Below are 16,345 nucleotides of genomic sequence, written 5' to 3' on the forward strand. Positions count from 1 at the left end.
TTTCCATCCCCATTCCCTTGGGGAACCACTCCATTTTCTCACCTATTAGAGAAACACCATGTCGTCTCACACTGTGATGACAGACCTCATGCCCACAGATGACTGATCTATGCCCACAGAAATAAGAGAGGCATGTCTAACCTCCAGATCTTTGTCATGCCTGTGTACATGATGTATCCATGTAACTTCTCAGAGACTAACTAGGTTGGAACACTTGGATTGTTCACACTTGGTCTGAGGGTTTAGGAATCCTAGGTCTTTCACCTCTCTGTGCCTCTCAGGCACTAGGGCCCAATCCTGGAAGTCAGATTGGGGTCATCACAGACTCTTAAATAAGGAACCCATCTTCAAGACCACCCTCTCATTCTGGAGAAATTCCATAATTACTTATTTGTATATTGAGTATCTTGAAAGATGAGATGATCAAGACAGTTCTCCTCCCTCAGGAGCTCACAGTAGGACCATACACAGAGGAAGTGGTGCTTGAGCTGGGTTTTGAAGGGTGAATGGTTGGCCCAGAAAGGTGGGTTGTGATAGAGGCTGGAGTTAGGACTAGACGCCTGTTTTCTAGGCTGGTGCTCTTTGTATACATGGTCAGTGTTTCTGTCATCTTGAGATAACTTGCTGGGGAAGCAGGAGACCTGAATTCCCAGCTGCCTGAAATGGGGCACCGATGCAGCAGTCTGGAAAAGGCCATTATTATGTTCAGCCTTGACCCAGAATCCATCAGCAAGACCAGAGCCGCCTGGGCCATTGAGGGAGGAAACGAGAGACAGCCTCGCAGACAGACAGACCGAGCTGGCAGCAGCAGTGGGGATTTGAACCCTTTAAAATCTTGGCATCGCCTGGACGGAAACCAGGGTCTAGTGTTCCATTTATCCTAGTCCAGGAGAGGAGAGGTAGTTTGCATTTCTCTCTCCACTCATAGACACCACAAGGATAGCCTGGTGAATCTGAGCATTTGATTCTTGATTATCTGAGTGTGGCTTATCCACTAGTGAAGAAACTATTTCCCAGACTCCTTGGTCCCTGCTATCTGGCATGGGGTGCTCAGAGGATGCAAATGTCTCAGCACAAGACAAAGCCAGCTCAGAATGGCAAAGTGCTGCTTTAAACACGCGATTGTAGAATGAATATCCAGTAAAAATGAAGCTGGAAACCTACTGCTGTTTTTTGGATTGATCTCTATATTGCTTCCCCTCCTTTAAAATATGAATGAATTAGAATTTTTATATTATTTTGAAAGACTGAAATAAGAGAGATACCAACACGCAAGTGTAAGGATGAGAAAGGAGTGCTACAAGGAGGTCCTGGGACTGACTTTCCGAAGGATGCAGCCTCAGCTCTGCCATGAGCTTGCAGTGTGGCCTTGATTGGTGACTTCTCTCCAGGAATCAGTTTCCTCACCTGTAAAATGAGGGCTGAGACTCCAAGCACTGTGAAACGTGGAGTTTAGACCTAGGGAACTCAGACTCTTGAAACTGAAGCCCACCAGGCTAACTTTATCCCCTGTCACGTGGAAAACAGTGTCTCCTGGTGACTGTCCTGCCCATCAGTCTAAAACACAGGAGTGAAAGTGGAGGAGGAGAGCCCGCGCCTGGGGCCCAGGCCTGCGTGAGCACGTGGAGGGTGAGATCAGGGCCAGGCAGAGGGGCCGGGTGGCGGTGACAGGGCTGGTCTGGAGGAAGGTGGAAGAGGCAGAGGGGCTATAGACAGTTCTGCCAGTTGCTGGCCAGGCGGCCTTGATGGATCCTGCTCTCCTGTCGGGCCCACAAGCTGTGATTCAATTGATGGCGCCGCTCTCTGGATTCACTAGAATGGGTCCCCGAGTACGGTGGAGGTTTCAGATGCTCAGATGTTGGTCTCAGATGATGCTTCAGATGTTGGTCTCCTGAGCTGAAGTCCCCAGCTCTCCCCTTGACCCTTCCGTACGGTCTGGTAACTCGGATCACAAAGAGGTGGAAAAAACCAAATCCTTTGAAAAGGGCCCTGTTCTTTTCACTCAAGACAGCGGGTGTGGGTCTTCACAGACCCAACCCAAACATGTCACATCATCCGCCAGTACATCGTTCTATTCATTCTCCTTGTGGTGCCGACCTGGGCAGAAAGATGTGGCTCCCTGAGGGTGAGGAAGGTAAATAAAAGAGTCTTAATTTGGTACCTAGCTAATGTTTGAGGTTCTAATTTTATAGCTTTCCAGGGTGAGCACTGTTTTGTGGTCTGAGATCGTCTGGGATATTATTTGCTAACCGAAGCCAGTGTCATTTACCTCGGCCTGCCTGCATTCCTGTTTTTTAAAAGTTCTGTGGTTCTAGGCCCACGTTGGGCTGGCATTTCCCCAGTGAGTTCCCTGATTTTAATCCTCCGCTGGGCTGGCCTACGGAAATGAATGTCCTCTCACCTGGGCCCAGCATGAGACGAAGACAAACCCAGCTGTGAAACCAGTGCATCAGTCAAGGCAGCTCAGTGGCTTCCTAAACTGATTTTTACAAAGTCACAACAAGAAAGCAAGAAAAGTAATTTCCAAACGCTGAAAGCTGACTGTTCTCATTTTTCAGTTCAATACTCCTGACTCCAGCGGAGCACCTCTCATTACTCTGACTGGTCAACCTCTCATTCCTCTGCTTCTGACCCCTTTCAGGGCTTGATCCGGTCACTTCACACGTGAGGGACCGCAGGGGGCCGTGCTGCGTTCATCCTGCAGAGACCCCTGACTTCACCCCAACATCAGCACCTGCCCATTTCTCAAGGGGGAGACTTTTCAATGAAAGTCTTCTTTGGATGAATCTGTGCCCACCCACTCAGGCTGGCCACACTCCCTGGTTACCATTCCTATCATCCACTGACAACATTACAAAATGTGATTTGCCACCATCTATGATTATTAGCCTGGAGAGTTGTGATCCTGAATAGTTTTCTTCCTGGTCGTGTATTTAACATCAAGTCCACATTAATGGCTACCACACGACAGGTGCTTGGGACAGGTGAGCTGTGGCCTTAAGTTGGGTTCCCTGGAAACTGGTGATTTGGGAGCCGGAAGCTTCCTATCCACTCCCATGCTTCTGTTTTTCTTAAAAGAAAGCCCTCAGATAGTGATGCTGCAACAGGCCCTATATCAGCCAGGGCTCTACCAGAGGGACAGAACCAGTAGGAGATATATCTGTATCCATCTATAGCTATAGAGACTTATTGCAAGGAACTGGCTTATACAATTGTGGGGGCCTAGCTAGATATGTCCAAAATTTATTAGGCAGGCCAGCAGGCTGAAACTCTCAGGCAGGGGCTGATACTGCAGTCCACAGTGGAATTTCTTCCTCCTCAGGGAAATCTCACTGTTGAGTTTAAGGCCTTTCAACTGATTAGACGAGGCCCACCCAAATTATCGAGGATGGTCTCCTTTACTTAAAGTCAACAGACTGTAGATGTTAACTGCCATCACAGCAAAACCTAGATTGAATTGGTGTTTGATTGAATAAGGGTGTTATAGCCTAGTCAAGTTGACACAGAGAACTAACTAGAACTATCACCGTCCCTGTGGCAGGAAAGGCAAACCCATACCCAGAATATGTGTTGATTACAGTCAAGTCTTGCTTCATCCAGAGTGGAAGGGATCCAATGTGGCCAACTTGTTACCAAGTGGCTAGTTGATTTCTTTGAGGAATGGTGGTGCCATATCAGGACCATGGCATTGGCCTCTTAGTGGCAGGTTGGTTGGCAGTCGCTAGGTGAATCTTGGTGAGTGGGAGTCCATGCTAGTTGGACCAGTTATAACTTTCATTCCCTGCTCTCATGGATCTCCATTCATGTACGCATTGAGTGAGCACTGGCTTGACCATTGATGGAGACTGGCTAATGTCAACTGGCCCAGTTATTTGGTCTACTTGGCATGTGTAGCGTACACATGGTAGATGTTTCAGATGGCCTTTAACGTGTGTTGCGAAAACCTTCACACTACATGCCCATTCCCATAAGTCGTTCTGCATATCTCTTTCCCATGCTTCCTTGTCCCTGATCTTCCAAACTTTATTTCTCAAGCCCCTGGACAGCTAGTCAGACCATTTGCCCCTGTGCGTGTTTCTGGTCTGTTCTTACCTCAGGCTGCTTCTCTTTCCACATGCAGTGGATGTCTGGGTGCTCCGCCGAAGCTCTGCCCACGGGAGGATCCTCCCTCACTGCTGTTCCTTGGGACGACCCAGAGAGGGTTGCAGTGCAGCACGAGTCTGTTCCCAGCGTGTGTCCAGCAAGCCAACCCATTTGTGAACCAAGCTCTCCTTTTTTCCCCCTCTTCCTTCAGATGATCATAAAGTGCCCCTCCCCACTCCCATGTATCCACCAAACATGGATAACTAGTGGAGAGGTACCTGTGTGGTGGGAGACATGGGGGTCTGGGCCACGTGCTTGTGTAGCTTACTTGTACGTCTTACTTGTGCCCTCTGTCTTTGCTCAAGTTCAACTGATGAGTCTGACAGAATCGAGCTCATGATAGGAAGTTCTGGCTGCATGAACACTGATGGCCGTGGTCAGGTGTTCTGTTTATACCAGGGTTCAGTGGCATTCCAGAAGCTGTTCTGCAAGAAGTTTATAATGATCTTATGCAAATAGAATAGACCTGCTCCAGAACCCATGTGTCTACATAATTCTCCTATTTGGGCTTGCTGTAAACTCCACATAATTTCTTCACGGATGCCTCTGATGCCACAGTTGTACGGCCCTTATCTGCGAAGTGGTAGGCCGGCTTGCACCATGGCCTGGACCTGCTGAAGAACTCTTTTAACTCTGGACTCTGCTCAAAGTTGGCATCCCTTTGTGCCATCATTTACATGAGTTGAAGCAGCATTGCCAAGTATGGAAAGATGTCTCCAGAACCCATAGAGGCCCACAAGGCATTGTACTTTTTTCTTTGAGTTGGGAGGTGCAGGATGAAATCATTTGTCCTTTCTTATGGATGCCCTAGATCACTGGACCCCTAAACATTTCACTGATGTGGCAGGCCCTAGAATCTTCTGATTTTCTACCCTCTAGAGTAAACATGTCTTGGCAAAGCCTCCAAAATACTTGCCACTTCTTGCCCCTCCAGTCTGATTAATATAATGTCATCAATGTAGTGTATCAATGTATGCTATTCAGGATGTCCAGACAGTCAGGTCTCTTTGGACTATATTATATCAGAGGGCAGGAGAGAGAACACAGGTGGAGGGTAGCAGGAATAAGGCCATAGTATATACATTTATCCATCTAAAGTGAATGTAAATTTTTTCTGCTTCTCCTTGACAGGGATGGAAAAGAAAGTATTCACTAGATCAATGGCTGTAAACCATGTACCCGAGGCTGGGTTAATTACCTTTAGCAAAGATACTACATCTGGCACAGCAGTTTCAATGGGGCTACCATTCGTTGAGTTTGCAGTGGTCCTTTTCTTTTTTTCCTTTTCTGCTGTGCCACGCAGCATGTGGGATCTGCCCCAACCAGGGATTGAACCGAGCCCCCTGCACTGGGAGCGTGGAGTCTTAACCACTGCACCGCCAGGGAAGTCCGCCGTGGTCCATTGTAATCCCCTAGGTCCTGTCTGTTTTCTGCAAAGGCCAGATTGGTGAATTTAGCAAGGATATAATGGAGACTGTCATTCCTGCCGTGTTCTATTAATCACCTCCATAGCTCTCTGTAGATCAGCTACACCATGCCCCCCAAATCTGACACAGCCACTCATTATACTTGAATCCACCTTGCCTCTGATGTTTAAGTGCTACCATCTGCCTCCATTATGTACGGATGCTACCATCCTTATTGCTATTAGGGAGTCTAGCTCTGTACCATCAGCTCTGGTATGCAGAGGACAGACACATGGAGCTTCTCATCGATGATGGTGTCCCTTACCAGAGATTTCTAATCCTTTTGGTAAAAGGGGTGTCCTTCAGGCCCTCCTGCGGAACATAGTCAGCTGTTGAATTTTCTAGCTCTTCATAGTATAGCCACTCCAGCACTCTCACTTCTCTGAGCCTTCCATAGCAATTTTAACTTTTCTACTTCTCTTAGTGTAGGCCATTTTTTTCCGCCCCATTTCCAACAGCCATCTTAGCAGTGTATTAGCAGCATCTCCTGGGACCTTTGCTAGGGTCCATTATCAGAATGCTCCCATATCAATACACTGTCACCTAGCCAACCTTACACCGCCCTATATCCCTTGATCTAGTCCCATAATACTGTCCTGGCTTCTGTTAGTGCATGCTGGCTATAGGTCCTGCAACTTCAGAATACGGAGCCTGAATCAGTCAGAGTCCAAGGAGGAGACAGAAACCACATTGTAATTTGGACAGGAAAAGTTCAATATGTAGAATGATGAAGTATAATAGGGAATTGGAGTAATAAAGGATTGGCTCGTAAAAAACAAAGAGAACTCAAAAGAGTATAGGAGTAGCAGATCTAAGGAACGGCCACTACCCCCTAATGCTGGGATGGAGCACCCAAGGAAGAGGCCATCCATCCCTGGGCTGAGATCCGGATCTTGTTGAGAGGATATGGTCATGGCTCGGAGGACGGCAGAAAAGTCACTGTGGTGATGAGCAGGTGGAATTGCTGGAAGTTTGTCCTACAAACTCACCAAAAATCTGCCCTCCAGGATGCCTGGGGAAGCCATGCACGGGGAGGTGTGTCACTGGAGACAGTCCACTATGAAACTCACTGAGGGGAGTGCTGGGAAATGCCGCTAGGTGCTGCTGACTCTCATGCACCAAGAACTGGACAGTTGGGAAGCTGCCCATATGCTGCAGAAGGCAGGAGCTGGAGAAGCTGCAGGAGCCTGCCAGGAGTGACACGCTAGAATTCGGAAGGAAAACCCCTTTCTCCTGCAAAGGTCCTCCATGGCCCTCTAGTGCTGAAGCTTAGCATTTTGCCAACTGGCAAAGGAGAAATATTTAAAGGGCTCAGATCCATTCTTACAGAGCAGGCAGTGAAGGGTATATTTGGAGTGAAGAGGCAAAACTTGACAACGGGCACAGTCCTTGTCTTCCTTTGGCAAGGCCAGCACCTCCCTGGCTAGGTTATGTTGTGGCTTGGCCCTAGTTATTGGTTTGGTAGCCAGGAGGAGAGACGGAGTAGACTCAGCAAGGTGTGCAAGGCTGAGGTCTCTGCATCCTCGTTAAGCAAGAGGGGGAAATTAGTCTCTTCCAGGAAGGAGAGAACCACTTCTGCAGTACCAGAGGGTTCAGGGAGTCCTGGGACTCTTTGGACTCAGATATCCCCATTACAGATCTCAGGGTTCCACCCCTTCCCAACCAGGCCCCTGAACTTGTCATAGTAGACTTGCAGTGGATGAGAATTCAACTTTATCCGGAGCTCTGCTACTCTTCTATTTAAGCCCTGGACCTGATCTTCAGCTTTTCTGCTTTCTGACTGCAGGAGATGAGAGTTTCTCCTTATCTGCTGCCAAGGCAGTTAGTTTTCTATTGCTGCATAACAAGTGACCACAAACAGCTGTTCTAAACAACATCCACTTAGTATCATGCAATTATGTAGGTTAGGAGTCTGGGCAGGCTGGACTGGTTTCTGCTCAGGGTGTCAGGGCAGCTGTGCCAGATTATAACATAATCATAGGAGTAGAGTCCCATCGAATTAATAGGTTCCATGGATTAGGGCATAGAATCTTGGAGGGCCATTTTTAGAATTCTGCCTTCTACAGTCTACCCTGTGGCCCCCAAAGAGTCGCATCCCTCCTCAACGCAAAATGCGCTCATCCCCTTCCAATGTTCCCAAGGGTCTCATCCTATTATAGCATCAATTCAAAATCCAAAGTCTCATCTAAATATCATCAGCTCAAAAGTATAAAGTTTCATCATGTAAGTCAGGTGCAGATGAATCTGCTGAGTATCAGCCACTGAGTACAGACAGCTCCTGGGCACAGTTCCTCTCCATCTAGGGACCTGTGAAACTAAAGAAATAAGTTATATGCCCCCAACACACAATGGTGGGACAGGCTTAGGACAATGGTTGTATTCTGGTTCAGAAAGCGGGAAATGTCACCAGTCCAAAGCAGCTGTTAAATCTAGTCAAGCAAACTCTGTTAGGTTTCAAGGCCTGGGAACAACTCTTCATGGCTCTTGACTCTGCCCTCTGGGCTCTTGGATCCCCCCTCTTCGTTTTTCATGAAAGACAGGACATGTTTGTAGCTGAGACCTTTTTATCAAACTGCTTCCTGCCAGTGAAATTTGGGGGACCCAAAAGCCTTCTTTCATTTTCTACTCTGTGTCTTTGTTTTCCTGTGGGTATAAGTTTCTCAAGAACCTTGTGGGCTTTGCATTGATGGCACAGGGAATCACTTCATTAGACAAAAGTCTCTCCCACATATCTTTCTGGAATAATCCCTCTTCTATATTTGGCTTCTGCTGAGAAGGCTAAGGCGCAATAACCCCTAAGCTTCCTAGAGGACCCCTGGTTTGATTGAGATCTATGTCAAATACCTTGATATAGATTGAATCGTGTCCTCCCAAAATTCGTACCTTGAAATCCTAACCCCCAGTACCTCAGAATGTGATCTTATTTGGAAATAGGGTTTGTTGCAGAGGCAATTAAGATGAAGTCAACCTGGAATAGGGTGGACCCTTAATCCAATATGACTGGTGTCCTTATAACAAGGGGAAACACACACACACACACACACACACACACACACACACACACACACACATAGACACACACGGAGATGCCATGAGAAGATGGAGGTAGAGATCAGGGTGATGCTTCTATGAGCCACGGAACTCCAGAGATTGCCAGTAACCCTCTAGAAGTTAGGAGAGAGGCATGGAACAGATAGATGATCAGTCTTCAGAAGGAACCAACCCCGTTGACACCTTGATCTTGGTTTTGTAGCCTCGGGAACTGTGAGACAATACATTTTTGTTGTTTAAGTCACCAAGTCTGTGGTACTTCATTGTGGCAGCCCTAGCAAACTAATACATTCCTTGATCCCTTGTGACTGGCTTTTGGATCTTTCTGAAGCCTTGGCAAAAGGTTGTATAGCCACATACCAGGGCTTTTCTCTATGCCAGTTTTTGGCAGCCAGGTCTGAATTTTAGTATCTTTTGCAATCTGGATAGGCTGAGAATTTCTCCAGTCATCAAGTCCCAGCTCCTTTTAACAGTTCTTCCCTTAATTTATTTCTCTCCTCTTGTATTTTACTATCAGCAGCAAAAAGAAACCAGAAACCTAGAAAATCTCTGCTAAATATCCACATTCCTTGCTTATAAGTTCTGTGTTCCACATAACTGCTAGACACAATTCCGCTAAGCTTTCTGCCACTACGTAACAAGAGCTACCTTCCCCTCGGTTCCAATAACATATTCCTCACTTCCATCTGAGCCCTTACCGTCAGTGTCTTAAGTTCATCTTTCTGTTAACGATCTGTTCCTGGAGATTGAGGCTTTCTCTAAGGCAATTTAGGATCTCTAAATTGTCCTCATGTTCTTTTGACCTGCGCCGTCTTTAATGTACATATTTCTACTAAAAGTCCGTTCAAGGCAATCTACCTTTTTAGGTATTTGTTATGGCACCCTGCTTCCAGGTACCCACACATGCTTTCCTTTTCTATTGCTACATAACAAATATCACAAATGAGGGGGACTTTCAACAACACAAGGCCCTCTGGCTTTCACACTTGCCTTCAGTTGGTGGTTAAACACCCTCGGCCATTCATTATCTTTCCCTAATGCGTCAATGGTGCGTCAATGGTGCTCACCGATTAGAATTAGTACCTCCCCGCCCCCCCACCCCCCGCCCGCCTCTCCAAAGCCTGTGATATCGCCGCCCCCCACTCCCTGCCACCCCGGAAGTGCACTCCCTTTTACAGGGTCACCACTGATGACAGCTGAACAGTTGTCCCATCTATCACTAGTGATGGTGTCTCCATCACCAGCTGCCTACCAAGGGTACAAAATCCCGTTTTTGACTCTGCTTCCCCTAGCCAACCCTGGTGCCAACTGTATTAGGTCAGGTCCCCAAGAATCAAAACTTGGAAAGTCTTCAAAGAAGAAGAATTGGACAGAGGTCAAGTTGGGCAGAGTTGAACTGTGATGAATTCACAATAAAGGCCTCGGCTGATCTCACAGGAGCTCAGGAGAGGGCAGCTCTTCAAAATTTCCCCCTTGAGGCAACAGGTCCGGGTCATTATACCTCTGTGCCAACTAGTCATTGGATGTGGGCTGCCCTTGGGGAGGGGAGGAGGTGTGACTTTGGGGCAGGTGGCTGTCTTCAGCTGAGAGCAATTCCTGGAGAGAGACTCAGCTGAGAGCTGTCAGCACAAATGCTCTGGAGCAGCTGGGAGAATGAGTGCCTCGACCCTGAAGAGGGGAGAATCTGGGAAGCACACCACAGCATCCACTGCAATCATTGTTTTCTCCATCTGCTAATAGATAACATTTGTACTTCGTATTAATTTTCTATTGCTGCACAAATTACCCCCAAACTTAGTAGCTTAAAACAACAAACATGTATTATTCCATAGTTTGTTGGTCATGAATCTGACCTCAGCTTAGACAGGTGTCTCTGGCTCAGGGTCACCAAGCTACTGGCTTGGGCTAAGTCACTTCTAGACTCTACTGTGCTGGAGAGCCCACTTCCAAACTCACTCATGGGGTTGCTGGCAGGCTTCCGTCCCTGGACAAGTCCTCCATAGGCTGCCTTAAGTATTTTCATGACATGGCAGCTGGTGATTGGAGAGGTAGAGACCACGACCAAGAGTCTTTTTGTAACTAATCTTGGAAGTGACACTGCAGCACTTCCGTCATACTCCATTCCTGAGAAGCAAGTTGCGAAACCAGCCCAACTAAAGGTGAGCGGATTGCACAGGGTGTGACTACCAGGAGGTGGGGGCCACCCTAGAGCTGCCTGGCAAACACCAAGCTGAACATTTTACCTGCACGGCTTTATTCAATCCTCAGTGACCTTAAGGGAGTTGCTATTAATATCCTCCCTTGCAGATGTGGAAACAGGCGCAGAGAGGTTAGATAACTTACTCGCAGCCACAGAAGTGACGGTTAGGGGAGAAAAGATCGAGCCCAAGTTTGTCTGTGAACAAGCCTGTGTGTTTCTAACTCTTATACTGTCTCCCCTGATAACATCTTGGGAAGGTCAATGTCATTGCAAAGATTGAAGCTAAGTAAGGGGCTACCGTGCTTCAGGTGCAGGGACTGGGGTTGAGATGTACCAGTCAGAGGGCTCTAAACCCAGGCAGTACCTAACCCAGGAAGTTCAGGAATAAGGCTGGGAACACAGAAGAGCAGGCCAGAAGTCTGGGTGGAGGGGAATTCTGAAACGGTGGTGTTCTTGACGAAATCAGCTGTGGACATGAGGAAACCCTCCTTCCTCTCCAAGTTCACAGTTGCTGAATAGGGACTGGAAATAGAAGTAGCAGGGTTACACATGAGCTAAAACTGTTACTCCGTCATGCCCCCCAAAGTTCTTGCGTAACGGACTGTGCAAAGTTATAAGCTCTTAGTAACTGTTAGACCTAAATCTGTGGGCGTTTCCAAGTTATCTTATTGCTGTGTAACAAACTCACCCCAAATCTTAGTGGTTTCTAACAAAAATAATTTATTTCTGGTGATTCTTTGGGTTGGTTGGGCAGTTATTCTGCTGGCATCACCTGGGCTCTTAAGCATGCGTTTAGTTGGAGTGTCAGCTGAACTGAAGGGTCCGTGTGCCTGGAACCTTGACAGGGGCAGCTGGCACCTCTCTCTCCACGCAGTTTCTCATCAGTCAGTGGTCTCACCTGAGCTTCCTCAGTCACGTTCCAAGAGAATTAAAGGCAGAAGCTGCACAAGGCTCCAGGACTTGCAACATCATTTCCCCACATTCTATTGGTCAAAGAATTCCTAAGACCGGCCCAGATTCAAGGGAGCTGAGAATGGCCACACTTCTTACCGGGAGTTTAATGGAAGGAGGGGCAAGGACAGACTACAAAAGGGTGTGGACACAAGGAGGCGTGACTCATCGAGGATCACTGTACCGGCAGTGGGTTAGAGGCCCCAGGAGATAGGACTGACTGCAGTGTGCCCAAGATTTGACCTGTCTCCGCTGCAGGGCACAGGAATGAGAGATGGCTAATCTGTGCAGGGAGCTTCAGAGTTTGGACCCAGTCAGAAATAGAAACACGTGAGACTTAAAATGTTAGAAGATCCAGTTAAAACAACCCGATTCTGTTATGAAATTGAATTCAGGCTGCTGCTGGAATAAAATAATACACAGATACACTGCTTTAGAAAAAGATTCTTCAAACTGCAGGTAGGGCTTAGTGGGTCTTAAAATTAATTTAGTAGTTCACCATCAGCACTTAAAAAATAGAACAGAAAATATCAAAGTGCAGCACAAAGATATTTTTCTTGGATTTTTAATTCACTTGTATAAATAAACTCATAGATATGTATATTGGATAGCCAAGTAATGAGAAAATACATTTCTCACTATGGGTTACAGCCAAAGTTTGAAAGCCACTGATTTAGTATACACTGGGGTAGGGGGAATATCTACTTTATATTCATGAAAAAAGTGTGTTAACATCAGCATCTAGTCAGAGTTACAAGACGATAGAGAATAAGAATGGTAATTCTATGATTTGGGCAGTTTTGTTCCGTTCTAAGAGGTTTTAAACAAAAGGAACCTTGAACAAGATTTCCTTTCTATGTGCTTAACTCCCTCACTGGAATCCTTAGACAGAAAAAAAACAGGGTGGATCCTCAGCTTGAAAGGCTCGATAGAAAATAGTTGATCCTCCAGTGGCTACAGTAATAGCTCTGAGGGCAAGCCTCACTGTTGGAGAACTATTTACTTGTTTGTTGTCAGGTTTCCTCCACTGGAACACGGGCTCCATGAGAGCAGGGACTGTGTCTTGTTCACGGCTGAACCCCCGGTGGCCAGGTCAGGGCCCAATACGTGTTAGGCGCTCCATAAACATTTGTGGAGTAAACAAATGAGTGCACGAATTAATGGGAATAGGGGAAGGAAAAGGAGCCTCAGCCAAGTACCACATTTTATAATCATTGCTTTTCACCGAGTGTACTTTGTAAGCGCTTTCCGTCTGTCTTCTTTTTCTTCAAACTGATTCAGAACCCAATCATGATCCTTTTTTTCAAATACTGTCTTCTAGGATCTGTTCAGATTATCATTCAGCTAGACAGAGTAGTGTTACTGAAACCAGTCAGCACTGAGCCAGGCAGCACAGAATAAAAGAGAACTAATCACTCTAACTTTGGCCAGCAGCCTTGAAAACATGTTGCCCTTCATAAAGAGGTCAGCAGGATTGGTGGGCTGGGCAGCCTATTATGAGGACTGTCACCTGAGGATAAGGAAGGAAGAAATGAAGTGAACAAATACACACAATGGATATGACTATTTTTTTCTTTTTTTTTTTTACTGTGAACATTAGCATTAAGTTGGTTACCGTACACATCCAAAGGCCCAGCATCTCAGAAATATCATGAAGTGGCACACCTTGTACCAGAGTCTCATAAGAATAAAATAAACAATGCTACATCAAGTGGTTAAAAATACACAAAAAAGTAGTTTTAACAGTCTATAAATTTTTTATACTTAAAATCATGATTGAGTTGAAATTAAAAAGTGCATTTCAATTGCTAAAAAAATAATATTGGTATAGTTAACACAAGGGGGGAAAAATCAGTACACTGAGGGATCTGACAGGATGCTGGAATACAGAGGACTCAGGGAAGCTGGGCAAGTTTGGAGACTCAGGAGGGAAGCCTGGTTCCCCCTCACTACGGTTCCCTGGGGCCAAGCAGCTCTCCTCTCCCCAGTATCTTTCCCATCTTACGAGAGATCCTGTCCTATTACCTGTCACCTCCCCAACTGAAAGACTCCTCTAAACTTCTTTGCAGCATGAGAGGTACCTGTCCTACATGAGTCCAACTTCACCTTCAATTGCATCCTCACAGAGGTAGGAGAGGGACACTGCCCTCTTCTGGACTTGACACAAGTACCCCAGCTACATGGCCTTAATCCTTACGACCTAGCAGGCAGAACAGGGACCGAGCAGCTTCTGTTTCGTCAAACTCCTTTGGACAAATGTTCAACATTCAACAACAAGCTTTGTAAACCTAACGCTGAACAATTCCTGGCAAGCAAACTGGATTTTTTCTTTAAGAAATGAGGAAAAGTGCAAGTGATTTCAGTACTGTTGGGGAAAACAAAAATAAAGACAAACAAGTTACACCTGGCCCCCTGTTACCTAAACCAATCAATCCCAGCTTCAGTTTTGTTTTTCGCCAAGTGCTGGGGTTACAAGTGGATGCCTCTATCTGTCTGTATTGCTCAGGGTCAGACTTGGCTGGGGAAGAAGGGCCAGGCAGGTATCTGTTCTCAAGGCCATTCCAGGTGCAAATGCCTCCTGGCTCTACGGGCTAAATAGTTAGGGTCTGGTGTTTCCTCTAAGTTGACTACTGACCTGCTTCTTGTGAGGAAGGTGCTGCTATGAACACAAACAAAACTTGTGGTCAGAGAGCTGATGAGGGTTAGGAGCCCTAAGACAAGTAACTGACACAGAGGGAACACAAACTGAATTCTAACCGGGAGGAGTGGCTGCTGCAGGGGACTCCCTACAGGTCAGGACACAGGGCTGACCCCGCTGACTTGGTCCCTGCTCTAACGGACATCTGCTTGGAGCAGAGAAGGTAAGAAGCACTTCCTCATTCATACTCCAGAGTTACCCCTGCCGCTCTTGTCCTTCTCAGAGATGTAACGGCCCTGCGCTGGTGGTGGGATTTGGGAGAAAAGAAGTAAGGAGGGTGGCCTTCCTGCTCTGCATTTAGCACACAACGGATCCCCCATGGGAAGGTTCTGGCTTTCAATCTCTGGCACCCATATGTAAAAAGGCTAATTCAGATGCCTGACCCACAAGGACCTCTGACCCACATATCAACCTTTGTTTCCACCATGAAGGCTGAGCACTTAGTAATAAGGGAAAATGTCTTAAAAACCAAGATCTATAAATAAATATTGAGCCTCGAGAGAATATTCTATAAGAGACTTAAAAGCGGGATCTTTCTTTAGAAGGTGAGAATAAAGAAGCTAACCTATTTTGTTGCTCCCTTGTGGACAAAGCCAGTACTGCTGGTGGAGCGGAATCATACTGTCCACTGTCAAGAGGAAGAGGCATATTCAAACTTACGGAAGATTGAGAAGAATTCATCTGATTTTCAGAGGCTGCATATATATGGTTGGGGATACAACTTCAGCAGTAAACACTAAAACTATGCCACACAGTTTCTTTCTTTTTTACTTTTGGAACAAGTCTAATGAGTTGAATAAAGAAGCACAGAAAAGATATTTCTAGGATAGGCTAGAGCTTCTAAAAGAACAAAATATTTCCCACCAACTTTTGAATGCAATTAAACGCAGCCTCAAGTCCTATGCAGAATGTGAGTTGGTGTCTCTGGCCTTGTGATCACACGGTCCCTTTTCACCTGTAGAAGTCAGGTAAGAAGGAAGCTGTGTTTGTTCAGAGGAGCTGGATGTTTAGAAACAACTTGATTCTTTGGCACATCCGCTATAGAGACAGGCTCTTTGGTTGATCAAAACCAACAATGCAAGTTCCAGATTTCCTTCCAAAGTTAAGCAAAATTCAGCTCCTACCCCTTCTTGCCCCATCCCCAAAATCATTTTCAAGTAATTTGTGACATCCCTGATCTCACCAGGGAAGCTCAAATAGTGTGAAACTAGAAAGTGGAGGAGACACTTCTCAGGGGCAAAGGCCCTTTGATACTTGTGCCAAACGTCTCCTACATACAAAGACATGAAACAAGCCAAGAGTCTGTCTCAGGGATGTGGCTCCTCAGGTGTGAGCACCCCCCCTCCCCCACTCCCCACTGCTGTACTGCCTGAGATTCCCAGGAGAAAAGCCACAGATTCAAAGTGGTTACATTAGGTAGCCAGTTACTACCTAAAAGAGGCAAACTTCTAGGTTTGGGGACTATCAAGGCATACCAAAGCAAAAAGATTTCACACAACAAGAAACTCTTGTTACTTATTTCTGTAGAAATCTACTTTTTGCATTTTGTAAACGAGTATTCCCATTCCAAACAGCCAGTGACATCTTCAAATGTCTCGAATTTATTCATTATCAAACATAAGCATTCTCACAATATTACACTATCCCACCAATAACATACTGTCGCCAGATAAAAGGAACAAGAATTTATTAACAGCTGCCTTCTTAGACTCCCACTTCATGTGGTTGTTAGTTAGCCTTGAAAACCTGAGTATTAGTATTATTAACTTTAAGGAAAGAGGCATGACGTTTTAAGTCAGAAAGGAAAAATTTCGACTAAGGCCAAAATACTCAACT

At 46.1% G+C, this 16,345-nt stretch overlaps 1 long non-coding RNA gene across 1 annotated transcript; it reads right to left on the reverse strand.

The window, feature by feature from the left end:
• Nucleotides 1-1,189: 1,189 nt before the first annotated feature.
• LOC114485028 (uncharacterized) lies at nucleotides 1,190-16,339 on the reverse strand. Its single transcript, XR_003678467.1, has 7 exons — nucleotides 12,815-16,339; nucleotides 11,225-11,382; nucleotides 10,162-10,393; nucleotides 8,692-8,871; nucleotides 5,342-5,573; nucleotides 4,093-4,568; nucleotides 1,190-2,119 (listed from the first exon to the last, which is right to left on the reverse strand). It is a non-coding gene; the product is annotated as an uncharacterized lncRNA (long non-coding RNA).
• Nucleotides 16,340-16,345: the final 6 nt, after the last annotated feature.

This window comes from Physeter macrocephalus, unplaced genomic scaffold (genome assembly GCF_002837175.3).
Source record: "Physeter macrocephalus isolate SW-GA unplaced genomic scaffold, ASM283717v5 random_368, whole genome shotgun sequence".
In the NCBI taxonomy this organism is placed as follows: Eukaryota; Metazoa; Chordata; class Mammalia; order Artiodactyla; family Physeteridae; genus Physeter; species Physeter macrocephalus.